The sequence below is a fragment of the Lemur catta genome, chromosome 11 (assembly GCF_020740605.2).
Source record: "Lemur catta isolate mLemCat1 chromosome 11, mLemCat1.pri, whole genome shotgun sequence".
Lineage (NCBI taxonomy): Eukaryota > Metazoa > Chordata > Mammalia > Primates > Lemuridae > Lemur > Lemur catta.
The window spans coordinates 18975950-18989278 of NC_059138.1; the positions used below are offsets into that span (position 1 = coordinate 18975950).

At 41.4% G+C, this 13329-nt stretch overlaps 1 protein-coding gene across 2 annotated transcripts in view; it reads right to left on the reverse strand.

Annotated features, from left to right (window-relative positions):
* The window catches only part of MKLN1 (muskelin 1), a 264096-nt gene that overhangs the window by 244380 nt on the left and 6387 nt on the right, over positions 1–13329 (reverse strand). Inside the window, exon 1 of one of the 2 annotated variants that reach the window (XM_045565479.1) lies at positions 530–590. The exons of the other annotated variant lie outside the window; for it this stretch is intronic. The gene's annotated coding sequence lies outside the window, so the exon portion shown is untranslated. Of the gene's footprint in view, positions 1–529; positions 591–13329 lie in introns of those variants that run through there. 2 annotated transcript variants of the gene reach the window in all.

The window sequence follows — 13329 nt, forward strand, 5'->3', positions numbered from 1 at the left end:
GAAGTTTGAGGATACATGTTTAGGAGTCAACAGTACACGACAGACAACAAGAGACTCCACAGGGATGAGTGAGACGCCCTGGGAGAGTGTGTAGGGGCAGAGAAAATGGCCCAGGAGAGCTCCCAGAGGAACACCGAAGCTTAAAGGAAGGGCAGAGAAAGGATCCCTGAAAAAAAAAAAGAGCGTGAGAAGGTATAGCCAGAGAGATGGTAGGGACACATGAAGTGTGAGGTATCCAGAGGATGAGGAAAAGCATATTTCAAGAAGTAGGTTGTGATTAACAACGGCAGATGCTATCAAGACATCAAGCAAGAAAAAGACTGAGAAGCAGCCACGAGGTGAGCACCAAGGAGATATTTGACCAGTTCAGAAAAGATCGGGATTAGCAGAGGCAGAAGTGAGGTCACAGTGAATTGAGGAGGAAATGGAACCAAGGATTGTAGACAGCTATTTCAAAAAGTTTGCCTTAAGAATGGAAGATACATCCCTAAACCTCCTTCCCAAAGGTAGGGGCCACCATTAGGCTCACCTTAAAGGATCTTTGAGGTCCCTTACCACCTTCACATTAGGGCAGCTGACCTCGTGGCAGTGCTCTTGGTGGACATGGCCTGTGTGTTGGACAGCGGACTCGGCCAAGACTGTGGAGCAAACCAGATCTGCCCTTTGCATTCTCCTCCTGACTCTTCTTCTGCACCTGTCCTGTCACTGAGGCCTCTGAGGTCCACACAGCCTCCTGGAACAAGGCCCACGGTCAGGCATGAATGTGCACCTTACCTCTCTGAGCAGCCCACCAATGAGACGACCTACATAGGGACAAATCTGGCCTCACAAAATTGTCACACTGCCATTGTCTCCCACCTATTGTCTAGGCTTATGTATTGAGACCAGTCAGAGGGAACGGAGAGGAGTTTGGTCACCTTGGAGTCTGGAACAAGCAGCTGGCCCCGCAGCTGGCTAGGCAGCTATCCAAGCAGGGGGCCTCTCTGAGAGCAAAGTCCAGGAGCCAAAATAAATGGGTCAGGTGGAAAACAGATGACCATAACTGCAAGCAGTGCTGAAGGTTGGTCCTAGGGAGTGAAGGTGAACTATGACATAATGAATGTTTGAAACTGATAGTGTCCGTCCAAGAGGGGAGGGATGGGGGCAGTCCAAGATCAGGGACCAAAGACCCAGAAATGGGCGGAAGCTATTATACATGCACAGAGGCCAGCCACAATTAGGCTGTACAGATGGGTACATCACCACCAGCTGTTGCTCTGAATCCTCCCACGGTGCTGTTTCATTTCTCAGGGCTTTATGATGTGAAGTGAAGTTTCTAACATTCACAACAATCCTCAAACCTTATTTTCACCACCTCTCTCCTGCCATCATATCCCTGCATTCTAAGAAGATAAGAAAGCTCTGGCCTGGGGAGTGCCAGTGAGGGGCACATAGACCTCAGCAGTAACTAACCTGAAAGGGCTGCAGGAATAGCTATCCCTATGCTAAGAACCAGGAGTGGAAGTAAAGCCCTGACCCAGTTAATGTAGGTCCTAAATCAGTAAGAAAACTAGCTGCATGGCTTGATTAGTGGAGACGTTATTTCTAAAGTGCAATCATTCCCGGATATCTAGGTTCTCTAAAATGCCCACGAAGACTGAACTGAAAGGCTTAACTGTCTTCAGTTTGTGATTAGAATACAGAGAGGAGATAAGGAACAGTGGTCAACACCACATATAAATACATTGTTTTTACCTGCACCCAGACAGGCTAAGCTGCACAGAGTTTTCAGCTGAAGATTTCTTTTTCATTTCACTTAAATCAGTAATCACTTACCCACTGAATATTTCATCTAATTCTCATTTAATGGGATTAAAAAGGAAAAACTAAATAATAATACCTCATTTGTGTATAACGCTTATCTTTCAAAAACATCATAACCCATTTTAGACTATCTAATTTATAATAACAACACTTTCATAACTTAAATACTAGTAAGGGCTATTATCACTTTAAAATTACTCATGCACGAAACCAAGGCACATGGGAATGAAATGACTGGTTCAATGTAACTTTCACATTAGAGGTGCCATAGCTGGTTTATTTTTAATTTTTTTATGAAAAATAAAAAACATTTAATAATGAGACCATGCTTCAGATAAACATATTTATTAAGGTGTACCTTGCCCTAAAATTTTATTACTAAAATGAAAAATATCTTGCTTAAAAGAAATAACACAGACCAAAATGTTCATGCATTCCACAGATTAAATCTCTCTCACAAATCTAGATCTCACCAAGCATACTCTGGTTTCTCTTCAGATCGTATAAATCTTTCACCTTTTACCAGATCTCACCAGTCAATTCCTACTACCCAACTCTGCTTTTTATCAGCACAGATCTCATAATCTTGTGCCACATACGGTACAAGTCAATTGCGTGATCACAGCCCTCTCCATATGCATTATGTTGCACTGATCTTGTCGTCTCATTTGGATTTAGAAAGTACCATTATATAGATAAATTCTGCATATATGTAAAGTCATTGATATACTTCTTATTAGCATCAATTTGGGGGCAACATTTCTCTGATCTTTTCATGTATTCATTCACACATTCATTCATTCACACTCTAATTCATGCATCTATTCGAAAAATATTGATAGTGTGCCTCAAATGTACAAGCACTATTCTAGATGCAAAGGATAAAAACAGGAATAAGGCAAAATCATGGACTTCCAGAAACTCACAGTCCAATGAGAGAGCCAGAAGTGTAAACAACTGTAGTTCACTGTGGTAGGTGTAGAGATGGAGCGACATACAACAATGGTTTGGGAAGCACAGAGAGGGGACCTCTGTCTGAGTGGGTGAGGAATGCCTCCTAGAGAAGGTACTCCCAGAGCTAAGCATGCCAGGGAGAAGGGGATTTGGGTATTCCACGTACAGGGAACAGCACAGGCAAAAGCACAATAAGAGCATACGATGCTTTTGGAGAACTACAGGAAACATGAGATGACAGGAGGTTCTTTCATTCATCTATGTCTGGTTCTATTTCACAATCCAGGCTCTGGATGTCCCTATAAATGATCCTATAAAGGGAAATGTATTGTCCTCAGCCATGTAACTAAAAACACATTCTGTATGGGATCTGTACCAAAAAGCCCTTTGACACTTTGACTATTTGAGGAATATCACATAGGTTCAGGACAGCACAAAATCAAGCCCGTGTCTGGTCTACCCAGGTTTGTATTCTCCATATTTCATTACTGTTATACGCAAGGGGGGAACACGTATGAACAGCCTACTTACTCATCAAATCTAGGTGATCACGTAGCCCATTTCTATAATTATTTCAATATAAAATTTTAATATAGAAATACTTTGAAATACAGCATTTTCAAATACACTGCATTGGATGGGTCAGGTTTTTCCTGTTCATCTCTTCCTCACTATTCAGACTTGGTGCTTGCTGCCTGGCTCCCACAAGGATGAGAGCCAGCCCCATACACAGTCAGCGGTGCTTGGAAATAGTCTCTCAAAATCTACCTCCAAGTCTCTGCAAGTCTCAGCTCTTCCCTGAGGCCCCTGTGGGAAATCCCAAAGTCCACAAAGGCCTTTATGAACTTGGGCCAGGAGGCAATAAAGTGCAGGCACAACAGACCTCACACAGAACCCTCCCTAGACTAACCCTACTGCCTTGGTAATCCTACTCTGGATTCCCTTGTCACTTAAGAAAAGCTTTGCACTCTGAAATCACATCCTTGTTTCTACCTGGAAACTTTCAGAGACTCTACGAGTTCAAAATAACTCATTTATCTATTTTGGTTCCTGACCAATCATGGAATCCTCTCTAAGACATCATCTCTTCATTTATCCAACCTTCACCAATTCAACAAGCATCTACTTCCTTGTTTCTGCTTATTTCTTAAAGCCAATCCAATCAGCCTTTTGCCCTATTATTCTGCTGAAAACACGCCTGTGAATGTCACAATGACCTCAATGATGTCAACTCCAGGGGTCAACTCTCGGTCTTCATCTGACCCTCTCAGCAGCCTCTCACCACCAATGATCACCCCCTTCTAATTGAAACACTTTCCACACTTGCTCCCATCACACCACACTGGCTTTCCCCCTACCCTATTGTTTGTTCCTTCTCCGTCTCTCGGTCTGAGTCTTTCCCAGTCTCTAAATGTTGGAAGTCCCCTTGGGCCTGTCCCTCACCAATCACCCACCCAGGTCATTGCCCTGACGTGTCCCTGAACTCCTGACTTGGAAGTGGAAGAGGGTTTCTTTTCCTAGAGCTGCTGGAGTTTGGGCTGGGCATTGAAGGGGGAGAAGAATTGGCTGCGGGGAGAAGAGTAGCTTTGTTGTAAGGGGAATCGGATGAGAAAAGGCACAAAGATGTGGAGAGGAAAACTGTGTTCCAAGAAAAGAGAGAAGTCTGGTGTGAGCAGGAAACGACTGCTAAGGTAGGCTGTAGCTATATTGCAAAGACCCTCGATTACAGCTAAGGAATCTGGACTTTATACTGAAGACAGTAAGTAATTATCAGAGGCTCCTAAAGAGGGGAAAGACGTACTCATTCCTTTTTTAAAAAATAAATAAAAATTTCAGTGGCAAGATGAAGGCTGAGCTAGAATAAGAGGAGACCAGAGCCAGGAAAGCCAATTAGAAGGTCACCGTAATAGTCTAAAGAAGGGATTAAGGTCTGAATCACCATAGCAGCAGTGGGGTGAACAGTAGTAACAAATCCAAGGGGGATTTGGAAGTAGCACTGAGGACATAGTTATCGATTAGATAGAGGTTTGGGAGTAAGGGAGACAGGTCAACGTTGAAGTGCAATGACATTAACTAAGCTAAAGGCAGGACAGAGAGCAAGCGCTGAGGGGATGATGAGTAGCATGTGAAGCTTGCAGTGATCGTAGGATGTCCAGTGCAAATGAATGACAGACAGGTCTGCAGTTCATGAGAGAGGTTGGGACAGGTTCCAAATGTTCAGAAGCCCGTACAGGTTCAGAAGTCTGTGCTCAGTGGTAGCTGAGCCCTCATAATGGACAGGATATCCTGGCGTAGGCAAACAGTGACAAGAGGGCCAACCATAGAACCCTGGAAAAAAAGCAGGGGGCAGCTGTCAGAGGAGAAGCAGCCTGGGGAGCAGATTGTAAGGGAGCAGTCAGAGAGGGAATGTGAGAGCTGAACAGGAGGTCTGTCTGCAAGGGAAGGGAAAAGAAACCTTCAAAGAGGAAATGACCAACAGTTCTCCCTAGGGTCCGACCTGGGCTAAGATAAGGCCCAGTAATGAGAAGACCTGATGATGAGCACCATTTCTGGAGAGTGAGAAGTCAGCCTGGAATGGACTGAGTGAGACTCCTCTGTGAAGCTGGCCAGGAGGGAAGCAGGTAATGGCTGGGAAGAAGGTGGAGTTGGGCAAGGCGTCGGGACTCTTTATGGCATGGGAGTCTGGAGCACAGCAGTGGCCATCTGGCTTCTGCTGAGACATCTCTTGTGAGCTTATGACCCTACAAGACAGCCTCTTGAGTTTTCGCACAACACACCCAATTCAGTTCAACATGTATTTGCTGAGTGCAAGACATGGTCATGTTTTAGTTTTTCATTTATTGGCCCAAATCTGCCTCCTTCAAACCACAGCTCTGTCCTCCGGAGCCACACACCATATAAGCATTTTTTTCCCCCATGTAACAGCCCTTTGGCTAACTGAAGATGCTTTTCAGCCGCCTCTAGGATTTTCCTATTTGTTTCACCTTTGGGAAATAATCCAATCCTTATGTGTGTATACATGCGTGTATGTATTTTGTTACCAGCTGGCTGCTGTCCTCTGGATATCCATAGTCTGTCAAAGTCCATTTTAAAAAGTGACACTCAGAATTAGTGGCAATTCTCTCCCATCTGGTATAAGCAGTGTACAAACCAGCAGGAGCATTCTCTCCCTTTTCCAGGACACAGTTCTTCTGTTAATGCCACCTGAGAGTGTACGAGTGTTCTGACAGCCACTGCTGACTTGTGGCGCGTCACAATCCAGCCAGATCCCGAGATCTTTTTGCACTTGAAATGTTGATAAAGTAGGTCTCCCTTTTTAAAGCCAATTGCAGGATTTTACGTTTTTTTCTAACTAAATATTATATTTTTACATTTGATTTTATGAGCCAGGAGTGAAAAAAGGAAATGTTTGGAAGGCAGACAGATCTAGATTCGAACTCTGGTTTTATTATGTAGAACCCAAATGTGTCGTGTGATCTCTCTGCGTCTCCACTTGCTGATCAGTGAAAATAGGGATGACACTTTCTCCATTGCAAAGTGTTCCTGTGGCTGAAACAAGGGCAGTACGATCCCTAATATACGTGCTAACAAATGTTGGTTTCCTTGTCTTCTTTTTCTTCCATTCTCTCAGCTTTGTATCCTTAGCAGAAGTACACCTTTTAAGTCACTGCTCAAGATTAATAAATCTTTCTTTTAATGGAAAGAAAAAACAAATTGAGCATAACAGGAGCCAAGGACCAAAAGAAGATACTTAAGCATATAGTTAACCATATGGGTTCTGAAACCAGACTTCCTGTGACCAAATCTGTGCTCTTCTAATTACTAGCTATCTAACCAGAAACAAGTTAACACACCATCCTGAGCCCTGATTTACTCATCTGTAAAATGGGAATGATAGCAGTACCTGTTTCTCCAGCTGTCGGGGAAGATTCACAGAGTTGACAAATGGAAAATACTTCTGCACCAAACCTTGGACATGGTAAGTACTCAGTAAGTGGTATTATTTTTACCACTTACAAACCTTCAGGTAAACAATGTCCTAGTAATCCATACTTTTTTGTGTAATTATTTCATCTATTAATAATACTGTATAATATTGTCCACCAGGATCCCATGAAAACCTTTGTCCAATGCCAGGTATTACAACTATGCCTCTAATCTTCAGAACTAGTAACCTTATCTACAAAAATACCAAACCAGTTATAGGCTCTCAGGCAAATCACTTGACACATATGGCCTCAGGCTCTACTTCTGTGTAATGGGAATGATAATAATATTGACCTCAGAGGTCCAGCATAAGGATTACATGACAGTGCATAGGGAAAATAAGGAAATATTAATAATAGTAGTCTGAAGTACTTAACTAAGTGACCCATGTTGGCTCTTGTTGATACCAACTTTCTTTTCCTAAGCAAACTAAGCCTATCAGCCTGGAGGTTCTGGAATCCACCATTTCCCCTTCTAAAAACTGGCAAAGTTGCATAAGCCCAGGCACATGGTACTGCTCCCATTCTCAGTATTCCTCAGAGCATGACTATAATCATACCTGGAAATTTTTTGTATCCCTGGATGTAGTTTATATGGATCAGAAGATTTTAATCTCATTTAAATTTGAATCTCATCTAAATTTAAATTTAAATCTCATTTAAATTTACTCTCTCATCATTCACCTTGAGCTCCCATTTCATCTTAAATTTCTTTTTTATCCTGACTATAAAAACATGCATGTTAGCTGGGCACAGTGGCTCACGCCTGCAATCCTAGCACTTTGGGAGGCCAAGTGGGGAGGATCGCTTGAGCCCAGGAGTTTGAGGTTGCAGTGAGCTGTTGATGACACCATTGTACTCTAGCTTGGGCAACAGAGTGAGACCCTGTCTCAAACGAAACAAAACAAAACAAAAATGCATATCTATTGAAGTGGATTTAGAATACACAGAAATCACAAAGAAAAAAATAAAATCAATTGTGATTCCACTACCAAGATATTACTATTCATATTTTTCTGTGTAACTGTTCAGTCTTTTCTTCTGTGAAAATACATTTAGAAATAAATGACCAACATTTACTGATGTTGTGACATCTTCCGATGTCATGACATCTTCCATAACCTGCTTTCTATTCGATGCACAGATTTCATCATAGGAATATACCCCAATTTATGGAATAATTCTTTTGGACATTTAGGTTATCTCCAAGTATTCAATATTATAAAGAATGCTGCACTAAACATTCTTCTATATTGAATTTTCTCGGTGTTTCTGGTTATTTTCTTAGGAGAAAGTCTTAAGAATGAAATTATGGTTAAATGGTTTGCGAATGTTAAGGTTTATAACACACAATGCCAAATTGCTCTCTAGAATGCTTGTACCAATTTATACTCCCAATATGGTATGAGTGTGCTTATTTCCCTGCATCTTTATCCATGCAAGATAACATTTTAAAATTCTTGACAATTTGCTAGGCACATAGGCATCTGGCTTTTACTTTAATTTGTATTTTCTTCAATTACTAGTGAGACTAGACCTTTTTCATTTTCATTGATCAGTTGAATTCCTTTTTTTCTTTTTTTGCCTTTTTATGTTATTTACTCATTCTTCTTTTGAGATGTGTCTTTTTTTGTGTGCAAGAGCTCTTTATATATTAAGGACACTACTCTCTGTCTCATATATATGTGTATATACACATATATGTATATATACATATACATATATGTATATGTATATATACATATATGTGTATATATGTACTTCTTTTGGGAGGAGGCCTTATTATATACCCCTTCTGCCTTTTATACATGTCCTTTAAATATATGAGCTTATATGAACACTTCCTGAGCAACTACATTGATCTTTTTAGATGCTCCCCTCTTTTCTTCATTGAAATCACTGATGTCATAAGATTATACATTGTAATTTCATTCCTACTGAGCTTTATTTCCTAGTTCCTGGCCAGACAGATTCTTGTGTCCATATTTTCTTTTAACTTGCTGGTCTTCTTTGTGTCAGGTTAGCAAGTGCAGAATTGCCTTCTCTGGCTATTACAAGTTCAAGGATGCCTTGGTCACTTATTATAAGTTTTGTCACTTCCATTTCCTCAACATATTCTTCTTAGCTGGTTAGAATTTAGCATAGACTAGTACCACTTCAACAAAAAATTAGTTTATATTTAAGTCATGCCAACCTTACTTGACGCTTACTTTTCAGTGGAATGAGATTGTCAGCAGGTGTCAGATAAATTTAAGTTTTCTGTTAGCCCTATATCATGCCCCTGTGCTAATAATTTTGTCATTTGTATTGGGAAAGCATTATTGATGTTGCCATAACAGGATCACAAGGCATGCTAGAACGAGTTGGCAAGACATGGCCAGTGGGGAGAGGGCATGAGCCAAGACTGGGGAGGGGGGTACTACTCAGGACACAGGCTGTGAAGACAGAAACCAGCCTGGATTAGGGCTGCTCTGCAAGACCTGGTGTCTTATACCAACAGAAAGTTTAGGAAGCTATTGATGCCAAGCAGTCTGGCCTTACTCCAGCAGACGGTTATTGAGGAAGAGTAAGGCACATGTGTCCCATGGTTTAAGGAGCTCACAGCAGGGGTGTACGCACCAGAATACAGCCCCCTGGGGAGGAGGACTGGTCAGAGCTAAGCTAAACAAGATATCAGGGTCATGGTAAAGTAGGCCAGGGTTGAGGGCAGGGTCCCACATCTAGAAGAGCCTGGGATACAAGGCAGAGTGACCCAGGGCTGAAGGGTGGAGGGCAGAGGGTGGAAGCCCAGAATTGGGTAGAGGGGCATGGAGGTATAACATCGGGGATCTGCAGATGACTGAGGCCCTCAGCTGACCTGACTGGAGGCTGGGGAGCTAGACCTCTAAGTAGAGCTCTCAGATAATCCAGCAGCTGGCTTCTCGGGAAGACAAAGGCAAGACAACTGGCAAGGTGCCTTGTTGTATGCTCCTGTGACAATGTCACTTCTGCTTTTATTTTCACCCAAATGTTCTCTATCAGATGTCAATGTCAACTCTCAGGTTGGTGGGTTTCCATATGCGTCCATGACTTCTTGACTTACAAGGTTATGCTGCTTTGCCTTTGTGTGCTTTCTTGGGACAAGTTATATACCTTCATATTGCCACTGAGCAACAACAGCTACCATTTACTGATCGCTTACCATGTCCCAGGCACCATACTATCTGATTTACATACACTATCTTATTTAATTCCCATCACCTCCTTGAGAGGTAGGTAGTTATTATCCCCATTTTATTTATTTTTGAGACAGAGTCTCATTGTGTTGCCCGGGCTAGAGTGAGTGCCGTGGCGTCAGCCTAGCTCACAGCAACCTCAAACTCCTGGGCTTAAGCGATCCTACTGCCTCAGCCTCCCCAGTAGCTGGGACTACAGGCATGTACCACCATGCCCGGCTAATTTTTTCTATATATATATTTTAGTTGGCCAGATAATTTCTTTCTATTTTTAGTAGAGACGGGGTCTCGCTCTTGCTGAGGCTGATCTCGAACTCCTGACCTCGAGCAATCCACCCGCCTCGGCCTCCCAGAGTGCTAGGATTACAGGTGTGAGCCACCACGCCTGGCCGTATCCCCATTTTAAAAAGAGGAAACTGCAGCTTACGTGGTTTATGTAATCAGCCCAAGGTCAAACAGCTGGGATGCAAAAGAGCTCAGATTTAAACTTAGTTTTTTGTGACTGCCCATCTGTTGCTTTAAATGACCACACTTATACTTTTATACTGTGGTATACCTGGATAATTCTCACTGAACTTTTGGCCACTAGATTTTTCATCTACCTACTTATCTATCTACCTATCTATCCATTACCTATCTCTTTTATCTCTAACTCTATAATACTCAGTATTATACTATGTAAGAAGTAGATCATTAATATATATGCACTGACTGAATGAATTAATGCATGATTAGAATTATTGTGTCCTCTCTTGGTTTGGGTGTTTGTAAAGTCAAGTAGTAAGAATTCTTCAGTTTGTCTATAAAAATACTACATTCATGCACATGTACGAGGACAAAAGGGAGCAAATTGTTCAAAGAATACTGAACTGAGGGGATGTACTTTATTGCCAAATATGTCAGACGTAGACAAATGCATGTATATGTGCAAGTAAATTTGAGAAGCTAAAATAAAGGAACATACATGAAACCAATTATTTTCTACAGAAGTCCAAACATGAAAATCTTTTTCATAACACGATCATATTTGTCTGATCAGAGGTTGCCAAACTACTTGCCCAAAGGCCAAATGCAGTCCACACCCAGCTTTTGTACTGCCTGTGAGCTAAGAATACTTTTCACATTTTTAAATGATTGGAAAAAATCAAAAGAAGAATGATAGTTCGTGACATGTAAAAATTATATGAAACTTAAATATCAGTGTCCATAACTAAAGTTTTATTGGAACACAGCCATGCTCATTCATTTAAGCATTGTCTATAGCTGCTTTCCCACTACAGTGGCAGAATTGAGTAGCTGGGACAGAGACTATAGGGCCAGGAAAGCCTAAAACATTTCCTATCTGGCCCTTTAAAGAAAAAGTTTGCTGACCTTTGGTATAACTAAATAATACAGGATGTCATAACATTTTTAATATTGCTTAAAATACATCTATCATTTTATTTTCTAAAATTTCTAATTCAAGGACACTCTTTGGTTATGTAGAAGATATCCACGTTCTCAGAACAAAGTCAAACATGTTCTCCTTTGATACTCTGTACAGTCTCCCTGATCGCAGCAACATTTTTATGCAGAAACAATAACAGACTAAGAAGCTGATGGTTTCTCTAAGAGGTTGGAAGTCTCTTCCTGCCAGAAGTCATCTTTCCCTTTGACGGGAAACTGGGGCTGGGCGGCCCTAGGAGTGGTTACAGTGCATCACATCACTGTGGTGGCACCGAAATGGCTTCTCCAGCTTCCATCAACTGATTCCGGGTGATGTGATGGAGTCAGATAGACGAGGAAAAGAAAATTGCTCTTTTTGTCATCACCCAGGACCTAAATAAAGATAAAATGACTCAGACTAACCAGACATAGGTGAATATTACTTATCAAAATGTCTTGCAGAGGCATTTAACATGACAACAATGTAGTTCTGTGACAGCCCAATCACTGTGTTAGCTCCAGAGTAAAACAAAGGGAGCAGAATCTCCCAATGTCTCCTAAGATCAAGCGTGGTTGGTGCTAAACTTCAAGGGAATCTGCTTATTTATTTATTTTTTAAGACTCCAATGTAAATTCTACTGTCTTTCTGTATCTCGGTCTATCACTCTGTGTGTCTTTCTCTGTCTTTCTCCCATTTAACAAAAGCTTACTGACCATTTATTATGTGTGAGGCACAGGGCAAGCCCTGGCAACACAAAAATAAATACAATAATCCTCACTCTCAAGGAGCTCATGTGAGAAACAAGTTAAAATAATCTTCCTTGGCCTTTTGGCAGTATAGAACAACAAGCGGATCCTCCTTAACACATTCTTCTCTTGGTTTCTTTGGCCCCAAAGTCTCCCGGTTTTATTTCTCTGGTTTCTGATTCTTCGTCTCCACTGCCAGCTCTTTCTTTTCTTTCCAATTTCTAAATGGTCAGAGTTGAGTCCTGGGCCCACTTTTCTTTTGATTCTATCTATCCTCCCTAGGAAATCTTCTTTCAAATTTATAAATCCAGTTCCAGTAGCTCTTCTGGGCTTTAGACCCATGTCTGTAAGTCTGCAGGGGACATCTTCACTTAGAATATCTGGTCTTCCCCTGCAGTTCTGTCCCAGCATTCTCCATCTTGGTGACTAACACCTCTGCTCCTGTATCCGATTTTGGAAGAACTCTCAAGTCAACCATGACCGTATGACTCCCTTTCCATAACCCACTATTTCCAATCAATCATCAGGTTCTTTCAAATAACTCTTGACTTTCGTCCTTTCTCTCCCTGAGGTTGCCACCGCCTTAATCTGGACAACCACCATCGCTCACAAGAACCACTGAAATCCCCTCTCAACTGGTCTCCCCCATCTGCTCATCCCCTGCTCTATTTTATCTTGCCAGGGATAGTGTTTTTCAGATCAAAAAATGTAAATAACCTCTTAAAAGGAAATGCAATGCTTGCAAAATACACATGTGGTTCTTCATCTTCATTTTTTTTACTTAGTAATGTATCAGGAAGGTCTTTTCATATCAGTATGCCTAGACTTGCCTCACAAATTTTAACAGCTGCCTCCTTTTCACTTGTATAACTCTACCATAACTTATTTAACCACTTTTTTATTGATGGCTGTTTTCAGTCTTTAACTACCACTATAAATGATGCTTCAGTGAAGGTCCTAGAAGAATCACCCTTCAATATATGTGTGAGTATATCTATTGGATAAATAGCTAAAAGTAGAATTAACAGGTCAAAGGCTTTGTGCATTTAAAAATTGAGTAAGTGATGCCATATTGCCCTTCACAGTTGTACCAACTTCCACTCCCACTGACAGTACAAGAAAGTGCCTGCTTCCCAGTCTGGCTAGCCAAGTATGTTATTAATTTTTATTTTATTTTTGTCAACCTGGTATGTAAAAAA